Source organism: Podarcis raffonei, chromosome 2, assembly GCF_027172205.1.
Source record: "Podarcis raffonei isolate rPodRaf1 chromosome 2, rPodRaf1.pri, whole genome shotgun sequence".
Lineage (NCBI taxonomy): Eukaryota > Metazoa > Chordata > Lepidosauria > Squamata > Lacertidae > Podarcis > Podarcis raffonei.
Window position 1 is genome coordinate 126,351,423 of NC_070603.1, and position 25,408 is coordinate 126,376,830.

Here is a 25,408-nt window from a genome sequence, read left to right on the forward strand (position 1 = left end):
GTAACGGCTACTGATATAGCTGAGAAAACGAGGAAAGATGCTGTTCTCTCCCGTGTGCTCACTTGGGTGGGGAGGGGGTGGCCAGGTGGTCCGCATGAAGACAAATTCAGGCCTTATGCGACAAGGCAGCACGAGTTGTCCATGCATAAGGGTTGTCTCCTGTGGGGAGATAGGGTGATCATCCCAGCACCACTGAGAAACAGGGTTCTTGAGACGCTTCACATGGGACACCCGGGAATGGTCAGGATGAAGTCGCTAGCCCGATGTTATGTGTGGTGGCCTGGAATGGACCAGAACATAGAACAATGGGTACGAACATGCAAGGCATGCCAAGAGGTGCGGCCAGAAGTGGCCAGAGCACCAGTTCACTGGTGGGAGCAGTCCAGATCTCCCTGGAGCCGGCTGCACTTAGATTTTGCTTCCAGGGGAAGGTCTTTTTGGTTATCGTCGATGCATAATCCAAATGGTTAGAAGTGGCGATGGTCCCTAGCATGGCATCAGCTGCCGTAATCAAGGTGTTGAGGCAGCTGTTTGCAACCCACGGGTTACCTGAGACCATTGTATCAGATAATGGGGCAGCTTTTGTATCCCAAGAATTCAGGGCATTCTTGGCTGATAACTTCATAAGAGGGGTCACATCCGCGCCCTTTCACCCATCCTCCAATGGGCAGGCTGAGCGCATGGTAAGAACAGCCAAAGAATCCATTGCGCGCTTAATGGAGGGTAACTGGTCAGCTCGCATCGCACGAATGTTATTTTTGCAGCATGCGACGCCGTGTACTGCGACGGGCAAGTCGCCAGCTGAGCTGCTCTTGGGTAGAAGACTGGTAACGGTGCTGGATTATGTCCACCCGGATAAAATGCCAAACCGTAATTCAAGAGCAACCCCCCAGGCTGAGGCTGACACAACGAGGTATCTCGCCCCTGAAGATCTGGTCTGGTTGAGGAACTATTCACGAGGTTCGCGGTGGGTGGCTGGTGTGGTCACCCAGACTAGTGGACCTGTGTCCTATTATGTGACCTTGGAAAATGGGCAAGTTTGGAAGAGACATATAGATCAGCTGAGGCGCCGGGCGCTCAGCAGGGAGGGGTCAGATAATTCATCCCTGGCTAACGACGCAGAGCTGCAAGACCAGAGTGAAAATGGCCCAGAGGTGCAGTCACCAGGGGCTTCAGCAAATGAACCAGGGTCTGCTAGTCCTCAGGATGACGAGGTACAGGTAGGGGACCCTGCGATGTCTGGGACTCCATCTGTTCCTGACGAAACCCCTATAGCACCCCCCTACCACAGGTAACATCCAATCCAGAACCGGCAACACCTGTTGTCAGGAGATCAAGTAGAAGTTGTAGGACCCCACAGTACCTGAGAGATTACGTCTGCTGTGCTCACTAGGGGGGGAGGGGTGTTGTGTATTGAGTCAAAGGATTTTATATCTGTATTATTATTGTCTGTATTTGCATTAGGGTAAAGTAACTGCCTTTTGGTTCCAGAGGGTACAGCTACTATTGGTTCATTTAAGCTGCTGTATTTGGATCCTCTGTCTTATTGGTTTCCTCCAAAAGGCAGGACTGTGATTGCCTGATATTGTTCCCTCCAAAATGTATCCTTTCTAGCTAGTTCCCTGTCCCTATAAATGTAGCTCTCCCCTCCTCAGATCTCAGTCTTGTTTGCTTTAATAAAGAAGTGTTACTACAGAACTGTCTCCAGCATATTATGTCAAGAGAGCTGAAATCACAAACCCCACGTCACAACAGGACCAGTGGCCATGATCTTCGTTTTTTTTCATGTTGAGCTTCAGACCATATTTTGCGCTCTCCTCTTTCACCCTCAATAAAAGGTTCTTTAATTCCTCCTCACTTTCTGCCATCAAGGTTGTGTCATCTGCATATCTGAGGTTGTTGATATTTCTTCCAGCGATCTTAATTCCGGCTTGGAATTACAGTTCTAACTGTAGCTTCTTGTCCCACATAGAGATTTCTCAGGAGACAGATGAGGTGATCAGGCACTCCCATTTCTTTAAGAACTTGCCATAGTTTGCTGTGGTCGACACAGTCAAAGGCTTTTGTATAGTCAATGAAGCAGAAGTAGATGTCTTTCTGGAACTCTCTAGCTTTCTCCATAATCCAGAGCATGTTTGCAATTTGGTCTCTGGTTCCTCTGCCCCTTCGAAATCCAGCTTGCACGTCTGGGAGTTCTCGGTCCACATATGGCTTAAGCCTGCCTTGTAGAATTTTAAGCATAACCTTGCTAGCGTGTGAAATGAGTGCAATTGTGCGGTAGTTGGAACATTCTTTGGCGCCGCCCTTCTTTGGCATTGGGATGTAGACTGATCTTCTCCAATCCTCTGGCCACTGCTGGATTTTCCAAACTTGTTGGCATATTGAGTGTAGCACCTTAACAGCAACATTGTTTAAAATTTTTAATAGTTCAGCTGGAATATCATCACTTCCACTGGCCTTGTTATTTGCAGTGCCCATTTGACTTCACTCTCCAGGATGTCTGGCTCAAGGTCAGCAACCACACTACCTGGGATGTACGAGACATCCATATCTTTCTGGTATAATTCTTCTGTGTATTCTTGCCACCTCTGTCAATTTAAATTTTGACCAACAAGATTGAAATAACTTCTGATGAGGAGTGTTCGGGTGAAGATGTTGCTGTTTGTTTCACAGACAAGGCGTGGACGTTGCTGGATCCTGACCAGAGAGCTCAGCATAAAGAAGTCAAGGAGGAGAATCGTGGGATCATGGACTCTCTCAGTAAGGATCCCTGTTGGATCATAATATAAGTTGTGATTGGAGATGGAGTGGATTCAATGATCGTGCCAGAACAAAATCCATCCCAGATAAAAGCCAAGCAATATCTCAGTTAATACCAGCAAACAAAAACAATGAAAACTATAGCACGGCCTCACATCTCTCTCTCTCTCTTTTTAAAAAAATAATATTTATTACTTTTCCAACAATTTAAACACAACAAAACAGAATGAACAATACAATACAATACAAAAACACTACATAACATAACATAAAAACACTACATAACACTAACACATTAGACTAACAAAACAAAATAAAAACAGTTTAAAACACATCAAACAATTTCAATATCTTATCTTTCATTCACTTATTTCAACGACCTCCTCACACCTCCCTTTTTGTATTCCACTTCTGTTAATTGTTTCAGCAATTCCTTTCCATCTTCCTCTGTTTTCTATCCTATAATTATCTTAACATATTCTAACCTTATTTTCTCCTTTAATACTCTAATAATCTATTTATACTTAATTCCTTATAACATTTCTACTAAAGCCATATAGCTTCATTCCCACATTTTTCTAACATTCATTAATTTTACAGTATTTCTGTAAATAGTCTTTAAACTTTTTCCAGTCGTCTTCCACCGACTCTTCTCCCTGGTCTCGGATTCTGCCAGTCATTTCCGCCAGTTCCATATAGTCCATTACCTTCATCTGCCATTCTTCCCGGGTGGGTAAATCTTGTGTCTTCCAATACTTTGCAATAAGTATTCTTGCTGCTATTGTAGCATACATAAAGAAAGTTCTATCCTTCTTTGGCACCAATTGGCCCACGATGCCCAGGAGAAAGGCCTCTGGTTTCTTCAGAAAGGTACATTTGAATACCTTTTTCATTTCATTATAAATCATCTCCCAGAATGTCTTAATCCTTGGGCATGTCCACCAAAGGTGAAAGTACCTTCAGTCTCATTATATTTCCAACATTTATTGTTGGGCAAATGGTAAATTTTTCCAAGCTTGACTGGTGTCATGTACCACCTATAAATCATTTTCATTAAATTTTCTCTTAGGGCATTACATGCCGTGAATTTCATACCTGTGGTCCATAACTGTTCCCAGTCAGCCATCATTATGTTATGTCCAATGTCTTGCGCCCATTTGATCATAGCTGATTTTACCATTTCATCCTGAGTGTTCCATTTCAACAGCAAGTTATACATTTTTGACAAATTCTTGATTTTTGAATCTAACAATTCTGTTTCCAATTTTGATTTTTCTACCTGGAAGCCAACTTTTTTGTCCAAATTGTATGCCTCCATTATTTGGTAATAATGGAGCCAATATCGCACTTTGTTTTTCAATTTTTCAAAGCTCTGTAGTTTTATTCTGTCTCCATCTTGTTCCAGAATTTCCCAATATTTCGGCCATTTGGCCTCCATATTGAGTTTTTTCTGTGCCTTCGCTTCCATTGGTGACAACCATCTTGGGGTTTTCTTTTCTAACAAATCCTTATATCTTATCCAAACATTAAACAATGCTTTTCTAACAATATGATTTTTGAACGCTTTATGTGCTTTTACCTTATCGTACCACAGATATGCATGCCAGCCAAATGCATTATTGAAGCCTTCTAAATCCAACACGTCAGTGTTTTCAAGAAGCAGCCATTCTCTCAGCCAGCAAAAAGGAGCTGATTCATAATAAAGTTTAAGGTCTGGCAGGGCAAATCCACCTCTTTCTTTGACATCAGTTAATATCTTACATTTTATTCGAGGCTTCTTGCCCTGCCAAACAAATCTGGAAATATCTTTCTGCCACTTCTTGAAACAGTCCATCTTATCCAAAATTTGCAATGTTTGAAACAAAAACAACATCCTTGGCAACACATTCATTTTTATCACAGCAATTCGGCCTAACAATGATAACTTCAAATTTGTCCATATTTCTAAATCCTTTTTCACTTCGATCCAACATTTTTCATAATTATCCTTAAATAAATTCACATTTTTGGCAGTCATGTTAACCCCTAAATATTTCACTTTCTTAACCAATGTTAGTCCTGTCTCCTCCTGAAACTTCTCTCTCTCATTCACAGTTAAGTTTTTCTCTAAAACTTTAGTTTTCATCTTGTTCAACTTAAAACCTGCTACCTGTCCGAATTCTTGAATCAATTCCAATACCCTTTTAGTACTAGATTCTGGCTCCTGTAAAGTCAATACTAAGTCATCAGCAAATGCTTTCAGCTTGTACTGTTACCTCCCACTTGTATACCTTTAACCTCTTGGTCCTTTCTAATCATATTTAACAAAACCTCAAGGACCGATATAAAGAGCAATGGAGAAATTGGGCAGCCTTGTCGTGTCCCTTTCTCAATCTTAAACTCTTCTGTCACTACATTGTTCACAATTAATTTTGCCTTCTGTTCTGAATAAATTGCACCTATACCATTTTCAAAACCTTGACCTTGTTGGCTGTTTGCAGTATGGTAGTGCTGCAGAGAGCTTGCTGGGGAGACCATGCATTAAAAAAAAAGGACTCAAAAATAACTTAAACAAGGTTTTAATAAGAAAAACAAAAACTCCATTTACACTAAATACATCAACAACCAAACCAGACCCAACCACCAACCCATCCCCCAGGGTAATGGGAGAGCTAGGTGCTGCTCCTTATATACTACACCCAAATGCTGACACACCTTAATCAAATACAACTCAGCAGCACCTGCTATGTTTCACAGCTGTAAAGCTGGGTCTCGTTATCTTGCTCTGGCCCTTGCTCTGGCCCCTTAAAGACATACACATCGGGTGGAACAATGATGAACCTTTACATTTAAAGAAACCATTCAACAGACCTACCCCCATCTCCTGTAGATTCTTCTTCATAAAACTCCAAGAAATGTTGTCAAAGGCTTTCTCTGCATCCACAAATATCAGAACTGCCTTAGTATTGATATTCACTTGTAGTTTTTCTAGGATATTAATTATATTCCTCATGTTGTCAGACAAATGTCTGCCCGGGAGAAAGCCCGCTTGGTCTTTATGAATTTCTTCTGCTAACACCTTTTTAAATCTTTTAGCCAAAATATCTGCAAAGATTTTGTAATCCACATTAAGCAGCGATATGGGGCGGTAATTTTTGAGCTGTGTCTTTTCAGTCTCTGTATTCGGTATAAGTGTAATGTAAACTTCCTTCCACGACTCTGGTGCCCTTCTCCCTTCCAATATTTAATTACAGACTTCCTTCAATGGTTGTATTATCCATTCTTTCAAAGATCTGTAATATCTTGAAGTCAAACCATCTGGTCCTGGAGATTTACCTAATTGCATGTTCTGGATGGCCCCTTCCACCTCCTGATCCGTTATTTTGTAATTCAACATTAACTGTTTTTCCTGAGAGATTTTGTGTAGTCCATTTATTTTCAAAAATTGATCAATGTCTATTTCTTTCTGCTTCTCCTATGTATAAAGTTGTTTAAAATACCTCTGAAAACACTTCCTAATCTCCACTGGGTTCTGTATATTCTTTCCTTCCACTTCCAAATTCGTAATAGTATTGAGTTTCTGTCTTTTTTTCATTTGCCAGGCCAACAATTTTCCACACTTATTTGCCGATTCAAATGACTTTTGCCTCATCTGTTTAATCTTCCATTCTATTTCCTGATTCATCAGCTTCGTATATTGTACTTGGTATAACTTTATCTCTTTCAGGATCTCCTGTGACTTTGGTTTTGCTCTCAGTTTCTTCTCTCCTTCCTTTATTTTCCCCAGGATTTTATCCTTTTTTTCATTCTGAGTCCTCTTCTTAATTGCATTCTGTTGTATTAAGGATCCTCTCATAACCGCTTTACTTGCGTCCCAAATTACTCTTTTTTCCACTGTAGTATTCATATTTATCTCAAAATAGTCTCTTAGAGTTTTTTGGGCCTTCTTGGTCACCTCTTCATTCCTAAACAAAGTCTCATTCTCAAAGTCTCAAATCTCATTCTCTTCAGTTCTTCCTCTGTCACAAGCATTCATTAACATTGTTCAATAATCTGGAGCTCCCATTTCCTCCTGAGGCTCTAATTAGCTTCTCTCTTCATTGCAGATGGTGATGAATTAGAAGGGAAGAACAAGGGGGAGCACAACAGAATCCACATAGTGGAGAAGTCATATAAATATTCAGAGTGTGCAGAGAACATCCGTCAAAGCTCCCAGTCCACCTCCTGTCAAAGAAAGAGCTTCATTCAAAGGAATAGCCTCACTTCACACGAAAGAACACAGAGTAGGGAGAAAACCTATCAGTGCAGAGAATGTGGAAAGAACTTCAATTGGAAGGATAGTCTCACTTCTCATCAAAGAATTCATACAGGGGAGAAACCCTATCAGTGCTTGGCATGTGGAAAGAGCTTCTGTCAAAGGGCGACACTCACTTCCCATCAAAGAATTCATACAGGGGAGAAACCCTTTCAGTGCTTGGAGTGTGGGAAGAGCTTTCGTCTGAGTGGTGAACTCACTTCCCATCAAAGAATTCATACAGGGGAGAAACCCTTTCAGTGCTTCGAATGTGGAAAGAGCTTCAGTCACAGGGCCCATCTTACTTCCCATCAAAGAATTCATACAGGGGAGAAACCCTATCAGTGCTTCGAATGTGGGAAGAGCTTTCGTCAGAGTGGTGAACTCACTTCCCATCAAAGAATTCATACAGGGGAGAAACCCTATCAGTGCTCAGAATGTGGAAAGAGCTTCAGTCACAGGGCCCCGCTTACTTCCCATCAAAGAATTCATACAGGGGAGGAACCCTATCAGTGCAGAGAATGTGGAAAGAGCTTCAATCGAAAGGGTCATCTCACTTCCCATCAAAGAATTCACACAGGGGAGAAACCCTATCAGTGCTTGGAATGTGGGAAGAGCTTCAGGGAGGGGACCAGCCTCACTTCCCATCGCAGAATTCATACAGGGGAGAAACCCTATCAGTGCTTGGAATGTTTAAAGAGCTTTCGTCTCAGACACAGTCTCACTTTGCATCAAAGAATTCATACAGGGGAGAAACCCTTTCAGTGCTTCGAATGTGGAAAGAGCTTTCGTCAGGGTGGTGATCTCACTTCCCATCAAAGAATTCATACAGGGGAGAAACCCTATCAGTGCTTCGAATGTGGGAAAAGCTTCAGTCAAAGCACCAGTCTCACTTCTCATCAAAGAATTCATACAGGGGAGAAACCCTATCAGTGCTTCGAATGTGGGAAAAGCTTCAGCCGTAGCACCAGTCTCACTTCCCATCAAAGAATCCATACAAGAGAGAAAATGGTTTAGTGTTTGGCATGTGGAAAAAGATTCATTCATGACCCACAAATATTTAATACAGGGTTGAAAGCATATCAGCACATGGTATGTGTATAAAATTTCACTTGTTCAAAAGTCAATTTAAGATCTCACACCAGGGTGAAGTATAGAATTATAGATTCAGAAACTAGTCCAACCCCCTCCAGAAATCTCATTTCAAGCATCCATGACCATCCAACTTCTTCTTAAAACCCCCCAATGAAGGTCCACCCCCTTCTGAGAGAGTTCCTTTTCACTGTCAGCTCTTACAATTAGAGAGAAAATATAAAAAAGACTTTGGAGAAGACTTCCGGTGTGATGGCCTATGGCGTTTGGCTGCTTTCCCAGGACACCGGACCCCAGTCGTGCAATTAAATGATGAATCTGGAGGTAATTATCCCTGTTGAACCCCGCAGGGATGGGGCGGATGTGCCTTCACCCGCACGCCGTCCGATATCTGCCGCTCGCTACAGTGGAGGCAGGGGCGCTGGGTGTTTAGCGTTGCACAAATTGGACACTCTCCAATGCCAACGCCATGAGCGGGAGCATTCCTGTTTTTCAACAAAGATTTGAATTCGGACTTTGAAAGGACTTTTGTCGCTCTGCTACAGAAGATGTGAGGTGAGCGTCTCATCTTTGCTTATACTTGCTACTGTTGGGCCAACGCCCTCCCTCACTTGTCCGAATGGTGAGGAACTTCGCCTGTAGTAGCAGAGTACAGCAGAAGCAGACTCTGGTTGGAATGCAGCATCAAAAAGATAATAAGTCAACAGAGCGACGAGCTGACTCACGCAGCCGTATCCTTCAGCAAAGCCAGATGCAAGGACCAGAGGGGAGGAGGAGGAGATATAGAAATCGCTCCCGTTCTCACACAACAATACATTAGGTAATTAGGCAATTAAAGGCACAATGTCACACTGTGCAATGAAAGAATGAAACACTGCAGTACTGACAGCTACTTCATGATATGGCAAGCCTCATGGAGAAGGAGTCAATTAATGAAATGGAATGCAAGTGAAACTTTATAAAAAACTAGAGAATTTGATGTTTAATGGCGCAGTCCTTTGTGGAGGGCTCTAATTATTATTGGCAAGGTATCAGCTTGTTTGAAGATATGGAGAGACTTTGTTCAAATACATGATTAAATATGTTTTTGGCTGGGGATGCTAAAACGGCGCAAAGGAAGGCACATTAGAAAAAAAAGGGTCCCTTTCAAAGGGGGCTGAAGACAACCGACAGATTACAACTGGGGAATATTTCACACAGGAAACCACATCTGCTTGCATGGACTTTTGTCGTATGTGGATTTATAAAGTGAAGATGAATCTTTGATCTTAGGCCCCAGGGGGAGCAAGCTTGGATTGTAGAGGAACCGAACAATTATTAACTGTGAAATATATCCCACGGTGTGGTCTCTTACAGAAGATTCTTCGGTTTGGGAAAATATCAGTTCATTAAAATACATTACATGTGTCTTAATTTTAACAAAGGAAAGCTGGAAGACAGCCCAGAGTCCTGGAAGGTAAGACGGTGGAACGAAATAGGGCCTTCTGAGGAGGGACTGCACCGAAAAACAAGAAGAGCAAAATGTTCATCTTGCATGTAAATTTACATATAGATCTGTTAAATATGATGAAAGTTGCATACCAGTGGCTGTCAAGATAAAATGAAGCATTAAAATCGGTATGATATTGGAAATAAGAGAGAGAAAAGTAGGAACAAGAAACAAACAAAAAAATTCTCCTGGCCAGCCAGAACATGGTTTTATTTTTTGTATTATAATGTGACAAGATTTGGTATTGTATCAATTGGAGAAGTATTAATGAAAAGTTAATAATAATAATAAACTTTTGAGAATTATTTTTTTATTAAATATTTATTAAAATTTTCCACATTAATACGAAAAATCAAAAAAGAAAAAAGAAAAAAATTAAAAACACATAAAATTTACAAATCCATATTTTCAATAACATATTTCCCTGACTTCCCCACACCTCCCCTTCTTATATTCCAATTCAAATTGTTAGTTCAACAAGTTCTTATCCCCAATTTTTAACCTTTATATTTAATTCATTTTAGAAAAACCAATTTTAACTTATAAACATCAATATTTGTACCTCAGTGCTCATTCTTAAAGCCTTTTTCTAAAGTCGACCCAAATTCCCTTCCACGAATTCCCCAATTTTCATACTAATAACAAAACAAAATAAAAAACAGATTATAATTGTACACCCTTTGGATTCCCAGACCCCACCACCCCCTTTCCCGGTTTCGATCCCCAGCAAATGTCCATCAGTCTTAATCTACTATCAGCCTGGAGACCTCACGTCCGAGGCTCTTAATTCTCTCTCAGTTCCTCTCTGCCGGTTTTTTTTGATAGTCCTTAGTATTAAACACCAGATCTCGGAGAAGCTCTGTCCCAATAAGGTCCATGTTTCTTCCAGCCAGACCTCCATACTTAAAAGTGGAGCCCGAATCTTGTTTCTTACTCCTTTTAAGTCCAATTGTCCCGAAAGCTCCAGCTTCCACCTTAATCAAATTTGTAATCCATAGGTCTTCAGATCTCCACATAAGGAGATCTCTCCATTCTTCAATCTCCAATTCAAACCAGATTTTCATCATCCAGTACTTATTTTCCTTTGTAACCATCATGTCAGGCCTCTGGTTCAATTTCTTATTTTCCTTTGTAGCCATCATGTCAGGCCTCTGGCTCTCCTTTGTCATCTGCAAAATTACAGCTCCTCCTTCCTTTTCCTCAGGAACAACATATGTCTCCTTCTCCACACTCTCAAAATTCTCAAGTTTCTCTTTTTGTCCAGCTGCATGGGCTTCCTGAGTCAAATCCTTATCAAATTCAGTAATGTTATTTACTGTTAAGTTCAGAGTTGCAACATTTGTAGCCAAAACATCAATTTGGCCTTGTAACTTTCCCAAGAGAACAAAAACTCTGTCGAACCCAGCCTGAATTTTCCCTCCTCCAGCCATTCTTGTAATGTCCCAAATCCCCCTCTAGAGGGATTTTGGTAACTTAATATTCTTTCCAGTTCAAATCCAAAAATCAAGTTAGTTTGTATCAGTTCTTCCTTGTTTTCAACAAAATATAACCAAATTGCAACAAATATATCCAGCAGAGACAGCAGAAACAAAGTTCTCTTTTTCCTTCTTGACAGCTAATTTTGCGCGCTTAATGGAGGGTAACTGGTCAGCTCGCATCGCACGAATGTTATTTTTGCAGCATGCGACGCCGTGTACTGCGACGGGCAAGTCGCCAGCTGAGCTGCTCTTGGGTAGAAGACTGGTAACGGTGCTGGATTATGTCCACCCGGATAAAATGCCAAACCGTAATTCAAGAGCAACCCCCCAGGCTGAGGCTGACACAACGAGGTATCTCGCCCCTGAAGATCTGGTCTGGTTGAGGAACTATTCACGAGGTTCGCGGTGGGTGGCTGGTGTGGTCACCCAGACTAGTGGACCTGTGTCCTATTATGTGACCTTGGAAAATGGGCAAGTTTGGAAGAGACATATAGATCAGCTGAGGCGCCGGGCGCTCAGCAGGGAGGGGTCAGATAATTCATCCCTGGCTAACGACGCAGAGCTGCAAGACCAGAGTGAAAATGGCCCAGAGGTGCAGTCACCAGGGGCTTCAGCAAATGAACCAGGGTCTGCTAGTCCTCAGGATGACGAGGTACAGGTAGGGGACCCTGCGATGTCTGGGACTCCATCTGTTCCTGACGAAACCCCTATAGCACCCCCCTACCACAGGTAACATCCAATCCAGAACCGGCAACACCTGTTGTCAGGAGATCAAGTAGAAGTTGTAGGACCCCACAGTACCTGAGAGATTACGTCTGCTGTGCTCACTAGGGGGGGAGGGGTGTTGTGTATTGAGTCAAAGGATTTTATATCTGTATTATTATTGTCTGTATTTGCATTAGGGTAAAGTAACTGCCTTTTGGTTCCAGAGGGTACAGCTACTATTGGTTCATTTAAGCTGCTGTATTTGGATCCTCTGTCTTATTGGTTTCCTCCAAAAGGCAGGACTGTGATTGCCTGATATTGTTCCCTCCAAAATGTATCCTTTCTAGCTAGTTCCCTGTCCCTATAAATGTAGCTCTCCCCTCCTCAGATCTCAGTCTTGTTTGCTTTAATAAAGAAGTGTTACTACAGAACTGTCTCCAGCATATTATGTCAAGAGAGCTGAAATCACAAACCCCACGTCACAACAGGACCAGTGGCCATGATCTTCGTTTTTTTTCATGTTGAGCTTCAGACCATATTTTGCGCTCTCCTCTTTCACCCTCAATAAAAGGTTCTTTAATTCCTCCTCACTTTCTGCCATCAAGGTTGTGTCATCTGCATATCTGAGGTTGTTGATATTTCTTCCAGCGATCTTAATTCCGGCTTGGAATTACAGTTCTAACTGTAGCTTCTTGTCCCACATAGAGATTTCTCAGGAGACAGATGAGGTGATCAGGCACTCCCATTTCTTTAAGAACTTGCCATAGTTTGCTGTGGTCGACACAGTCAAAGGCTTTTGTATAGTCAATGAAGCAGAAGTAGATGTCTTTCTGGAACTCTCTAGCTTTCTCCATAATCCAGAGCATGTTTGCAATTTGGTCTCTGGTTCCTCTGCCCCTTCGAAATCCAGCTTGCACGTCTGGGAGTTCTCGGTCCACATATGGCTTAAGCCTGCCTTGTAGAATTTTAAGCATAACCTTGCTAGCGTGTGAAATGAGTGCAATTGTGCGGTAGTTGGAACATTCTTTGGCGCCGCCCTTCTTTGGCATTGGGATGTAGACTGATCTTCTCCAATCCTCTGGCCACTGCTGGATTTTCCAAACTTGTTGGCATATTGAGTGTAGCACCTTAACAGCAACATTGTTTAAAATTTTTAATAGTTCAGCTGGAATATCATCACTTCCACTGGCCTTGTTATTTGCAGTGCCCATTTGACTTCACTCTCCAGGATGTCTGGCTCAAGGTCAGCAACCACACTACCTGGGATGTACGAGACATCCATATCTTTCTGGTATAATTCTTCTGTGTATTCTTGCCACCTCTGTCAATTTAAATTTTGACCAACAAGATTGAAATAACTTCTGATGAGGAGTGTTCGGGTGAAGATGTTGCTGTTTGTTTCACAGACAAGGCGTGGACGTTGCTGGATCCTGACCAGAGAGCTCAGCATAAAGAAGTCAAGGAGGAGAATCGTGGGATCATGGACTCTCTCAGTAAGGATCCCTGTTGGATCATAATATAAGTTGTGATTGGAGATGGAGTGGATTCAATGATCGTGCCAGAACAAAATCCATCCCAGATAAAAGCCAAGCAATATCTCAGTTAATACCAGCAAACAAAAACAATGAAAACTATAGCACGGCCTCACATCTCTCTCTCTCTCTTTTTAAAAAAATAATATTTATTACTTTTCCAACAATTTAAACACAACAAAACAGAATGAACAATACAATACAATACAAAAACACTACATAACATAACATAAAAACACTACATAACACTAACACATTAGACTAACAAAACAAAATAAAAACAGTTTAAAACACATCAAACAATTTCAATATCTTATCTTTCATTCACTTATTTCAACGACCTCCTCACACCTCCCTTTTTGTATTCCACTTCTGTTAATTGTTTCAGCAATTCCTTTCCATCTTCCTCTGTTTTCTATCCTATAATTATCTTAACATATTCTAACCTTATTTTCTCCTTTAATACTCTAATAATCTATTTATACTTAATTCCTTATAACATTTCTACTAAAGCCATATAGCTTCATTCCCACATTTTTCTAACATTCATTAATTTTACAGTATTTCTGTAAATAGTCTTTAAACTTTTTCCAGTCGTCTTCCACCGACTCTTCTCCCTGGTCTCGGATTCTGCCAGTCATTTCCGCCAGTTCCATATAGTCCATTACCTTCATCTGCCATTCTTCCCGGGTGGGTAAATCTTGTGTCTTCCAATACTTTGCAATAAGTATTCTTGCTGCTATTGTAGCATACATAAAGAAAGTTCTATCCTTCTTTGGCACCAATTGGCCCACGATGCCCAGGAGAAAGGCCTCTGGTTTCTTCAGAAAGGTACATTTGAATACCTTTTTCATTTCATTATAAATCATCTCCCAGAATGTCTTAATCCTTGGGCATGTCCACCAAAGGTGAAAGTACCTTCAGTCTCATTATATTTCCAACATTTATTGTTGGGCAAATGGTAAATTTTTCCAAGCTTGACTGGTGTCATGTACCACCTATAAATCATTTTCATTAAATTTTCTCTTAGGGCATTACATGCCGTGAATTTCATACCTGTGGTCCATAACTGTTCCCAGTCAGCCATCATTATGTTATGTCCAATGTCTTGCGCCCATTTGATCATAGCTGATTTTACCATTTCATCCTGAGTGTTCCATTTCAACAGCAAGTTATACATTTTTGACAAATTCTTGATTTTTGAATCTAACAATTCTGTTTCCAATTTTGATTTTTCTACCTGGAAGCCAACTTTTTTGTCCAAATTGTATGCCTCCATTATTTGGTAATAATGGAGCCAATATCGCACTTTGTTTTTCAATTTTTCAAAGCTCTGTAGTTTTATTCTGTCTCCATCTTGTTCCAGAATTTCCCAATATTTCGGCCATTTGGCCTCCATATTGAGTTTTTTCTGTGCCTTCGCTTCCATTGGTGACAACCATCTTGGGGTTTTCTTTTCTAACAAATCCTTATATCTTATCCAAACATTAAACAATGCTTTTCTAACAATATGATTTTTGAACGCTTTATGTGCTTTTACCTTATCGTACCACAGATATGCATGCCAGCCAAATGCATTATTGAAGCCTTCTAAATCCAACACGTCAGTGTTTTCAAGAAGCAGCCATTCTCTCAGCCAGCAAAAAGGAGCTGATTCATAATAAAGTTTAAGGTCTGGCAGGGCAAATCCACCTCTTTCTTTGACATCAGTTAATATCTTACATTTTATTCGAGGCTTCTTGCCCTGCCAAACAAATCTGGAAATATCTTTCTGCCACTTCTTGAAACAGTCCATCTTATCCAAAATTTGCAATGTTTGAAACAAAAACAACATCCTTGGCAACACATTCATTTTTATCACAGCAATTCGGCCTAACAATGATAACTTCAAATTTGTCCATATTTCTAAATCCTTTTTCACTTCGATCCAACATTTTTCATAATTATCCTTAAATAAATTCACATTTTTGGCAGTCATGTTAACCCCTAAATATTTCACTTTCTTAACCAATGTTAGTCCTGTCTCCTCCTGAAACTTCTCTCTCTCATTCACAGTTAAGTTTTTCTCTAAAACTTTAGTTTTCATCTTGTTCAACTTAAAACCTGCTACCTGTCCGAATTCTTGAATCAATTCCAATACCCTTTTAGTACTAGATTCTGGCTCCTGTAAAGTCAATACTAAGTCATCAGCAAATGCTTTCAGCTTGTACTGTTACCTCCCACTTGTATACCTTTAACCTCTTGGTCCTTTCTAATCATATTTAACAAAACCTCAAGGACCGATATAAAGAGCAATGGAGAAATTGGGCAGCCTTGTCGTGTCCCTTTCTCAATCTTAAACTCTTCTGTCACTACATTGTTCACAATTAATTTTGCCTTCTGTTCTGAATAAATTGCACCTATACCATTTTCAAAACCTTGACCTTGTTGGCTGTTTGCAGTATGGTAGTGCTGCAGAGAGCTTGCTGGGGAGACCATGCATTAAAAAAAAAGGACTCAAAAATAACTTAAACAAGGTTTTAATAAGAAAAACAAAAACTCCATTTACACTAAATACATCAACAACCAAACCAGACCCAACCACCAACCCATCCCCCAGGGTAATGGGAGAGCTAGGTGCTGCTCCTTATATACTACACCCAAATGCTGACACACCTTAATCAAATACAACTCAGCAGCACCTGCTATGTTTCACAGCTGTAAAGCTGGGTCTCGTTATCTTGCTCTGGCCCTTGCTCTGGCCCCTTAAAGACATACACATCGGGTGGAACAATGATGAACCTTTACATTTAAAGAAACCATTCAACAGACCTACCCCCATCTCCTGTAGATTCTTCTTCATAAAACTCCAAGAAATGTTGTCAAAGGCTTTCTCTGCATCCACAAATATCAGAACTGCCTTAGTATTGATATTCACTTGTAGTTTTTCTAGGATATTAATTATATTCCTCATGTTGTCAGACAAATGTCTGCCCGGGAGAAAGCCCGCTTGGTCTTTATGAATTTCTTCTGCTAACACCTTTTTAAATCTTTTAGCCAAAATATCTGCAAAGATTTTGTAATCCACATTAAGCAGCGATATGGGGCGGTAATTTTTGAGCTGTGTCTTTTCAGTCTCTGTATTCGGTATAAGTGTAATGTAAACTTCCTTCCACGACTCTGGTGCCCTTCTCCCTTCCAATATTTAATTACAGACTTCCTTCAATGGTTGTATTATCCATTCTTTCAAAGATCTGTAATATCTTGAAGTCAAACCATCTGGTCCTGGAGATTTACCTAATTGCATGTTCTGGATGGCCCCTTCCACCTCCTGATCCGTTATTTTGTAATTCAACATTAACTGTTTTTCCTGAGAGATTTTGTGTAGTCCATTTATTTTCAAAAATTGATCAATGTCTATTTCTTTCTGCTTCTCCTATGTATAAAGTTGTTTAAAATACCTCTGAAAACACTTCCTAATCTCCACTGGGTTCTGTATATTCTTTCCTTCCACTTCCAAATTCGTAATAGTATTGAGTTTCTGTCTTTTTTTCATTTGCCAGGCCAACAATTTTCCACACTTATTTGCCGATTCAAATGACTTTTGCCTCATCTGTTTAATCTTCCATTCTATTTCCTGATTCATCAGCTTCGTATATTGTACTTGGTATAACTTTATCTCTTTCAGGATCTCCTGTGACTTTGGTTTTGCTCTCAGTTTCTTCTCTCCTTCCTTTATTTTCCCCAGGATTTTATCCTTTTTTTCATTCTGAGTCCTCTTCTTAATTGCATTCTGTTGTATTAAGGATCCTCTCATAACCGCTTTACTTGCGTCCCAAATTACTCTTTTTTCCACTGTAGTATTCATATTTATCTCAAAATAGTCTCTTAGAGTTTTTTGGGCCTTCTTGGTCACCTCTTCATTCCTAAACAAAGTCTCATTCTCAAAGTCTCAAATCTCATTCTCTTCAGTTCTTCCTCTGTCACAAGCATTCATTAACATTGTTCAATAATCTGGAGCTCCCATTTCCTCCTGAGGCTCTAATTAGCTTCTCTCTTCATTGCAGATGGTGATGAATTAGAAGGGAAGAACAAGGGGGAGCACAACAGAATCCACATAGTGGAGAAGTCATATAAATATTCAGAGTGTGCAGAGAACATCCGTCAAAGCTCCCAGTCCACCTCCTGTCAAAGAAAGAGCTTCATTCAAAGGAATAGCCTCACTTCACACGAAAGAACACAGAGTAGGGAGAAAACCTATCAGTGCAGAGAATGTGGAAAGAACTTCAATTGGAAGGATAGTCTCACTTCTCATCAAAGAATTCATACAGGGGAGAAACCCTATCAGTGCTTGGCATGTGGAAAGAGCTTCTGTCAAAGGGCGACACTCACTTCCCATCAAAGAATTCATACAGGGGAGAAACCCTTTCAGTGCTTGGAGTGTGGGAAGAGCTTTCGTCTGAGTGGTGAACTCACTTCCCATCAAAGAATTCATACAGGGGAGAAACCCTTTCAGTGCTTCGAATGTGGAAAGAGCTTCAGTCACAGGGCCCATCTTACTTCCCATCAAAGAATTCATACAGGGGAGAAACCCTATCAGTGCTTCGAATGTGGGAAGAGCTTTCGTCAGAGTGGTGAACTCACTTCCCATCAAAGAATTCATACAGGGGAGAAACCCTATCAGTGCTCAGAATGTGGAAAGAGCTTCAGTCACAGGGCCCCGCTTACTTCCCATCAAAGAATTCATACAGGGGAGGAACCCTATCAGTGCAGAGAATGTGGAAAGAGCTTCAATCGAAAGGGTCATCTCACTTCCCATCAAAGAATTCACACAGGGGAGAAACCCTATCAGTGCTTGGAATGTGGGAAGAGCTTCAGGGAGGGGACCAGCCTCACTTCCCATCGCAGAATTCATACAGGGGAGAAACCCTATCAGTGCTTGGAATGTTTAAAGAGCTTTCGTCTCAGACACAGTCTCACTTTGCATCAAAGAATTCATACAGGGGAGAAACCCTTTCAGTGCTTCGAATGTGGAAAGAGCTTTCGTCAGGGTGGTGATCTCACTTCCCATCAAAGAATTCATACAGGGGAGAAACCCTATCAGTGCTTCGAATGTGGGAAAAGCTTCAGTCAAAGCACCAGTCTCACTTCTCATCAAAGAATTCATACAGGGGAGAAACCCTATCAGTGCTTCGAATGTGGGAAAAGCTTCAGCCGTAGCACCAGTCTCACTTCCCATCAAAGAATCCATACAAGAGAGAAAATGGTTTAGTGTTTGGCATGTGGAAAAAGATTCATTCATGACCCACAAATATTTAATACAGGGTTGAAAGCATATCAGCACATGGTATGTGTATAAAATTTCACTTGTTCAAAAGTCAATTTAAGATCTCACACCAGGGTGAAGTATAGAATTATAGATTCAGAAACTAGTCCAACCCCCTCCAGAAATCTCATTTCAAGCATCCATGACCATCCAACTTCTTCTTAAAACCCCCCAATGAAGGTCCACCCCCTTCTGAGAGAGTTCCTTTTCACTGTCAGCTCTTACAATTAGAGAGAAAATATAAAAAAGACTTTGGAGAAGACTTCCGGTGTGATGGCCTATGGCGTTTGGCTGCTTTCCCAGGACACCGGACCCCAGTCGTGCAATTAAATGATGAATCTGGAGGTAATTATCCCTGTTGAACCCCGCAGGGATGGGGCGGATGTGCCTTCACCCGCACGCCGTCCGATATCTGCCGCTCGCTACAGTGGAGGCAGGGGCGCTGGGTGTTTAGCGTTGCACAAATTGGACACTCTCCAATGCCAACGCCATGAGCGGGAGCATTCCTGTTTTTCAACAAAGATTTGAATTCGGACTTTGAAAGGACTTTTGTCGCTCTGCTACAGAAGATGTGAGGTGAGCGTCTCATCTTTGCTTATACTTGCTACTGTTGGGCCAACGCCCTCCCTCACTTGTCCGAATGGTGAGGAACTTCGCCTGTAGTAGCAGAGTACAGCAGAAGCAGACTCTGGTTGGAATGCAGCATCAAAAAGATAATAAGTCAACAGAGCGACGAGCTGACTCACGCAGCCGTATCCTTCAGCAAAGCCAGATGCAAGGACCAGAGGGGAGGAGGAGGAGATATAGAAATCGCTCCCGTTCTCACACAACAATACATTAGGTAATTAGGCAATTAAAGGCACAATGTCACACTGTGCAATGAAAGAATGAAACACTGCAGTACTGACAGCTACTTCATGATATGGCAAGCCTCATGGAGAAGGAGTCAATTAATGAAATGGAATGCAAGTGAAACTTTATAAAAAACTAGAGAATTTGATGTTTAATGGCGCAGTCCTTTGTGGAGGGCTCTAATTATTATTGGCAAGGTATCAGCTTGTTTGAAGATATGGAGAGACTTTGTTCAAATACATGATTAAATATGTTTTTGGCTGGGGATGCTAAAACGGCGCAAAGGAAGGCACATTAGAAAAAAAAGGGTCCCTTTCAAAGGGGGCTGAAGACAACCGACAGATTACAACTGGGGAATATTTCACACAGGAAACCACATCTGCTTGCATGGACTTTTGTCGTATGTGGATTTATAAAGTGAAGATGAATCTTTGATCTTAGGCCCCAGGGGGAGCAAGCTTGGATTGTAGAGGAACCGAACAATTATTAACTGTGAAATATATCCCACGGTGTGGTCTCTTACAGAAGATTCTTCGGTTTGGGAAAATATCAGTTCATTAAAATACATTACATGTGTCTTAATTTTAACAAAGGAAAGCTGGAAGACAGCCCAGAGTCCTGGAAGGTAAGACGGTGGAACGAAATAGGGCCTTCTGAGGAGGGACTGCACCGAAAAACAAGAAGAGCAAAATGTTCATCTTGCATGTAAATTTACATATAGATCTGTTAAATATGATGAAAGTTGCATACCAGTGGCTGTCAAGATAAAATGAAGCATTAAAATCGGTATGATATTGGAAATAAGAGAGAGAAAAGTAGGAACAAGAAACAAACAAAAAAATTCTCCTGGCCAGCCAGAACATGGTTTTATTTTTTGTATTATAATGTGACAAGATTTGGTATTGTATCAATTGGAGAAGTATTAATGAAAAGTTAATAATAATAATAAACTTTTGAGAATTATTTTTTTATTAAATATTTATTAAAATTTTCCACATTAATACGAAAAATCAAAAAAGAAAAAAGAAAAAAATTAAAAACACATAAAATTTACAAATCCATATTTTCAATAACATATTTCCCTGACTTCCCCACACCTCCCCTTCTTATATTCCAATTCAAATTGTTAGTTCAACAAGTTCTTATCCCCAATTTTTAACCTTTATATTTAATTCATTTTAGAAAAACCAATTTTAACTTATAAACATCAATATTTGTACCTCAGTGCTCATTCTTAAAGCCTTTTTCTAAAGTCGACCCAAATTCCCTTCCACGAATTCCCCAATTTTCATACTAATAACAAAACAAAATAAAAAACAGATTATAATTGTACACCCTTTGGATTCCCAGACCCCACCACCCCCTTTCCCGGTTTCGATCCCCAGCAAATGTCCATCAGTCTTAATCTACTATCAGCCTGGAGACCTCACGTCCGAGGCTCTTAATTCTCTCTCAGTTCCTCTCTGCCGGTTTTTTTGATAGTCCTTAGTATTAAACACCAGATCTCGGAGAAGCTCTGTCCCAATAAGGTCCATGTTTCTTCCAGCCAGACCTCCATACTTAAAAGTGGAGCCCGAATCTTGTTTCTTACTCCTTTTAAGTCCAATTGTCCCGAAAGCTCCAGCTTCCACCTTAATCAAATTTGTAATCCATAGGTCTTCAGATCTCCACATAAGGAGATCTCTCCATTCTTCAATCTCCAATTCAAACCAGATTTTCATCATCCAGTACTTATTTTCCTTTGTAACCATCATGTCAGGCCTCTGGTTCAATTTCTTATTTTCCTTTGTAGCCATCATGTCAGGCCTCTGGCTCTCCTTTGTCATCTGCAAAATTACAGCTCCTCCTTCCTTTTCCTCAGGAACAACATATGTCTCCTTCTCCACACTCTCAAAATTCTCAAGTTTCTCTTTTTGTCCAGCTGCATGGGCTTCCTGAGTCAAATCCTTATCAAATTCAGTAATGTTATTTACTGTTAAGTTCAGAGTTGCAACATTTGTAGCCAAAACATCAATTTGGCCTTGTAACTTTCCCAAGAGAACAAAAACTCTGTCGAACCCAGCCTGAATTTTCCCTCCTCCAGCCATTCTTGTAATGTCCCAAATCCCCCTCTAGAGGGATTTTGGTAACTTAATATTCTTTCCAGTTCAAATCCAAAAATCAAGTTAGTTTGTATCAGTTCTTCCTTGTTTTCAACAAAATATAACCAAATTGCAACAAATATATCCAGCAGAGACAGCAGAAACAAAGTTCTCTTTTTCCTTCTTGACAGCTAATTTTGACAGCTGTCAAACTCTTCTATATCTCCTCAACAGGCTCTCTCGCGAATCACTCCCGGGTCCGGGGGGGGGGTGGCACTTCAGCTCTCAAAATTAGCTCTTATCCTCCAGTAAAATTACTTATACTTATACTGCCAAATCGTGAAATTAATATCTTTTATCCAATAAAGAAAAAGAAATTCTCTCGACCTTAGTTAACTAGTCCTTGCTTTAAATTTTTTACAAGACGGGGAGGCGGACTTCCTGTTTGCGCCTTCCGCGATCGTGCCAAATTAAAAAAAAAATTTCCTTTACAAGTCCAATTTCCGTATTACTCACGGGTTGTTACTTTTAGAGTCCAATTGTCCACAAGAAGAAGTCAGCGCTCTCCGACCATGGCACGCGGCTTCACTCCACAGGAGGAGCAGTCGACTCTCAGCACCGCGCCGCTCACCCCGTCCCCCGTTCCGAAGCCTTTAAAAAGGCTCCTTCACAGGTCGGGGGGGCGCAAATGGTGCCCGCCGAGTCACCAGGTTCACAGGCTTCAGCGCCTGTGATTTCTGAGGGTCCCCGCGTCGCCGCAGCGGCAAGACCCAGCTCCTGTGGAGCCGATTCCCTCCGAAGCTCGGAGGGAATCCGCCATTAGCCGTTCGCGCTAACCCGGAAGTCGAGAATTAGAGGAAAACATGACAAGCAGAAGGAGGAGGAGGGAGAGGGAGAGGAGTAAAGGGACTAAAAAAGAGGACATTGGGATGGATCTGAAAGTGCTCTTGTGGAACATAAATGGACTTAAGAATAAAACCAAAAGATACCAAATAACATAAATCTTACTAAAACAAAAATTGGACATTATATATTTGCAGGAAACATATAGAAAAAGCCAAGAAAAGGGAAGTGGTTTTGTATATTAACCCCAAATTAGATTTCAAACAAATATTCAGGGATGGGGAAGGCAGAATAATAGGGGTGGAGGTCAAATTAGAGAACAATGGATGGAGGCTGGAGCAGGAAACGGGTCCACTTTCTGGAAGAAATCACAGAATCACAGCGTCAGAAGGGCCCCCAGGGGCCATCTAGTCCAACCCCCTGCAAGGCAGGGATTGCAGCAAACGCCCAAGAGCGAACCAGGCGGACGTGGAATTGGGGAGATTGGGGGCAAGTTGTATCTCCACTCCCCAAAGATTCAGCCCCTTTCCAAGACTTCAGACTGGCTGAATTGGAAGGGACCCCCAAGGGACATCTAGCCCCTCCTGCAATGCAGACCTACTCCCCCCCCACCTCCCTCATACCCGATATCCACTTCTTCCTGCCAGGACCCATTCCGGGGGTGCATTCTGCAGGGGCTTCTTGGGATCACAAGCACCACTCTTCTGTTTCGGCTTGGGGGGCTTTGCCCTCCCAGTATGTCTGGAGGACTTATTTTTTTGGGTGGGGGGGAGAGAAAGAGGGAGGTCTGTATGTGTGGGGTCAGACTATCAAGGAAAGTAGCAAAACGCCAAGCCAGCAAGTTATGGAAACCCCGGAGCTGCCCTGATGGAACCTGCAACATTGCAAATGAATCCTAAATGCTCCCCAAAGACGACCCAGCCCCACCCCTTGCAAGGGTCTCCTGCCTCCTCCTGCGCCCCCTGTTCGGCTCCCCTCCCTCCCTCCATGGCTACTGCTCTCTCCCAAACCCACGTGGGTAACCAGGCAGCTGGCTCAACCCACCCACTTCCGGGTGCTCTCTCCCCCTCGCCCAATCACCTCGCAAGGGGAAGCCGCTGTGGAGAAAGGGGAGAGGCCATGTTGGGTCAGGGCAGCCGGTCCTCCCATGTTTGGAGCAGGAGGAAGGACCCGCGGCCATCTTGAATGAGGGCAATTCTGTGCCTGTCTGTTATACACACATACTTATATACATCTGTCTATCATCTATCTACAGTGAGGGGGGAAAGTATTTGATCCCCTGCTAAATTTGCCGTTTGCCCTCTGACGAAGAAATGACCAGATCAAAATTTTAATCGTAGGTTTATTGTAGCTGTGCAAGAGAGAATAACAACAGGAAAACCCCCAGAAACCCCCCTCACTGTATATGTTGTTACACACACACACCTGGCTCTCGTTTGGAGGAGGAGTGAGAGACAGAAGCTCTTTACTTCTAGAATGGCATTTCCACGGCACCTCCTTTCCTCCCAGGAGCTCCTCCTTCCACAACCCTGTGAGGCTGGCCGCTTGCCTTTCACCCCCTTTCCAGCACTGCGTGGTTTAGTGTGGCAGCACCTGCCCTTTGGAACTCCCCGCCTCTTGCAATAAAGCACGTGCCTTTGCTAGACTCTTTTCAGGCAGCGGCTAAAAGCATTCTTGTTTAGGCAAGCATACCCAGATGCTTAGGAAGCTGAAGTAATTTTAATCTCTTTTAATATTTTAGCTTTTCTATGTTTTAAAGTAGGGTTGTTAATTTTTCTTGATTTTACTGCTGTGGTGGTGTTTTGTTTTTTGTATTGGTAAACAGCTTTGCAGGTTTTTAAAAATAATTTTTTAATGAAATAAATAAACAATAAATGGAAATAAAACAACACAAGCCAAAAAACAATGCATCCTGCAGATTTAAGCATCTGTCCACAGTGGCCTACTTGTTATCAGAGGCCCAGAATCCACATTCCTTTGTAAGAAAATATGAAATAAAGTCAAAACATTTTTGCAGGCAAAAAAAAAAAATCAATATTGGGGAGGTGACAAAAACTTTTCCACACCAGGTACCCCCTGACCTTGTTATGCCACTACCCAGGGTGCAGGGAATGCATGGGGTCCCTGTTCAGATCATGCCTGATGGGGGAAGACCCCCCAAGTTAGGGAGCAGAGGGTCCTCCCTTGTCCTCTCTGCCAAGCCAGGGAGGGGCCAGTTCGCAGGAGTGAAGAAAGACAGTCAGGTTAACCTAAAAACCCTAAAACTGTCTGTGAGTCCCGTCCCCCCCCCCCGCCAGGCCTCCAAGCCTCGCCTCAGGCACTCTCAAACTGCACTCTCATAGCTTTTCCCCCCCTCTAAGGCTAAAAGCATTAGCTAAGCATATTGCTCTTGCTGTAACAAAAAGACTGAAAGGAAGGTGGAGAACAGAGTCCTTTGCTTCTCAAAGCCTTGTTAAAACCAGATTGCAAGTTTCTTTCCGGGAACTATGCCAGAACAGGAGAATGAAACATATCTGAACACTCTGAAACCCCCTTTGGTTTCTCACCCCCTTTTCCTGGGAACAGTCCAAAATAGTCCCAAGACAGGAACTTTCTGTTCATGCTCAGGAGACATGGGGCAGAACTTTTCCGAAGGAGGAGAAAGGGGAGGGAACTGGAAGGGGAATAGATGCTCTGTGCAAATGGCTGTGAACTCGTGCTTGTTTGTGAGTTATCACACTTGCTCCTTCTACCAGTTCATGGATGGTAGAAATAAAGCTTTTTCTCCCAAACTATTCCTTGAGTGTCTGTTGACTCCCATTTTCCCTTTCCCGGGCGCAATATTTTTCCCACCCGAGGGCAAAGCCTCATAAGGCCACAGGAGGACTGCAGCTGTTCTTCCTTGGGATCCAGATGCTGCCTTCCTTTTGGGGGAGGGGGCTTTGGGTCAAGGAAATAAACCCCCTTCAGAGGGAGGGAAATGTCACCTTTGTGAACAGAGGATGTAGACAGACGAGAA

At 41.9% G+C, this 25,408-nt stretch overlaps 1 protein-coding gene and 1 pseudogene across 2 annotated transcripts in view; one reads left to right on the forward strand and one right to left on the reverse strand.

Moving 5' to 3' along the window:
• Positions 1 to 20,149, forward strand: part of LOC128408879 (zinc finger protein 420-like) — a 31,927-nt pseudogene extending 11,778 nt beyond the window's left edge.
• The window catches only part of LOC128409548 (zinc finger protein OZF-like), a 317,248-nt gene that overhangs the window by 105,811 nt on the left and 186,029 nt on the right, over positions 1 to 25,408 (reverse strand). The window lies entirely within an intron of this gene.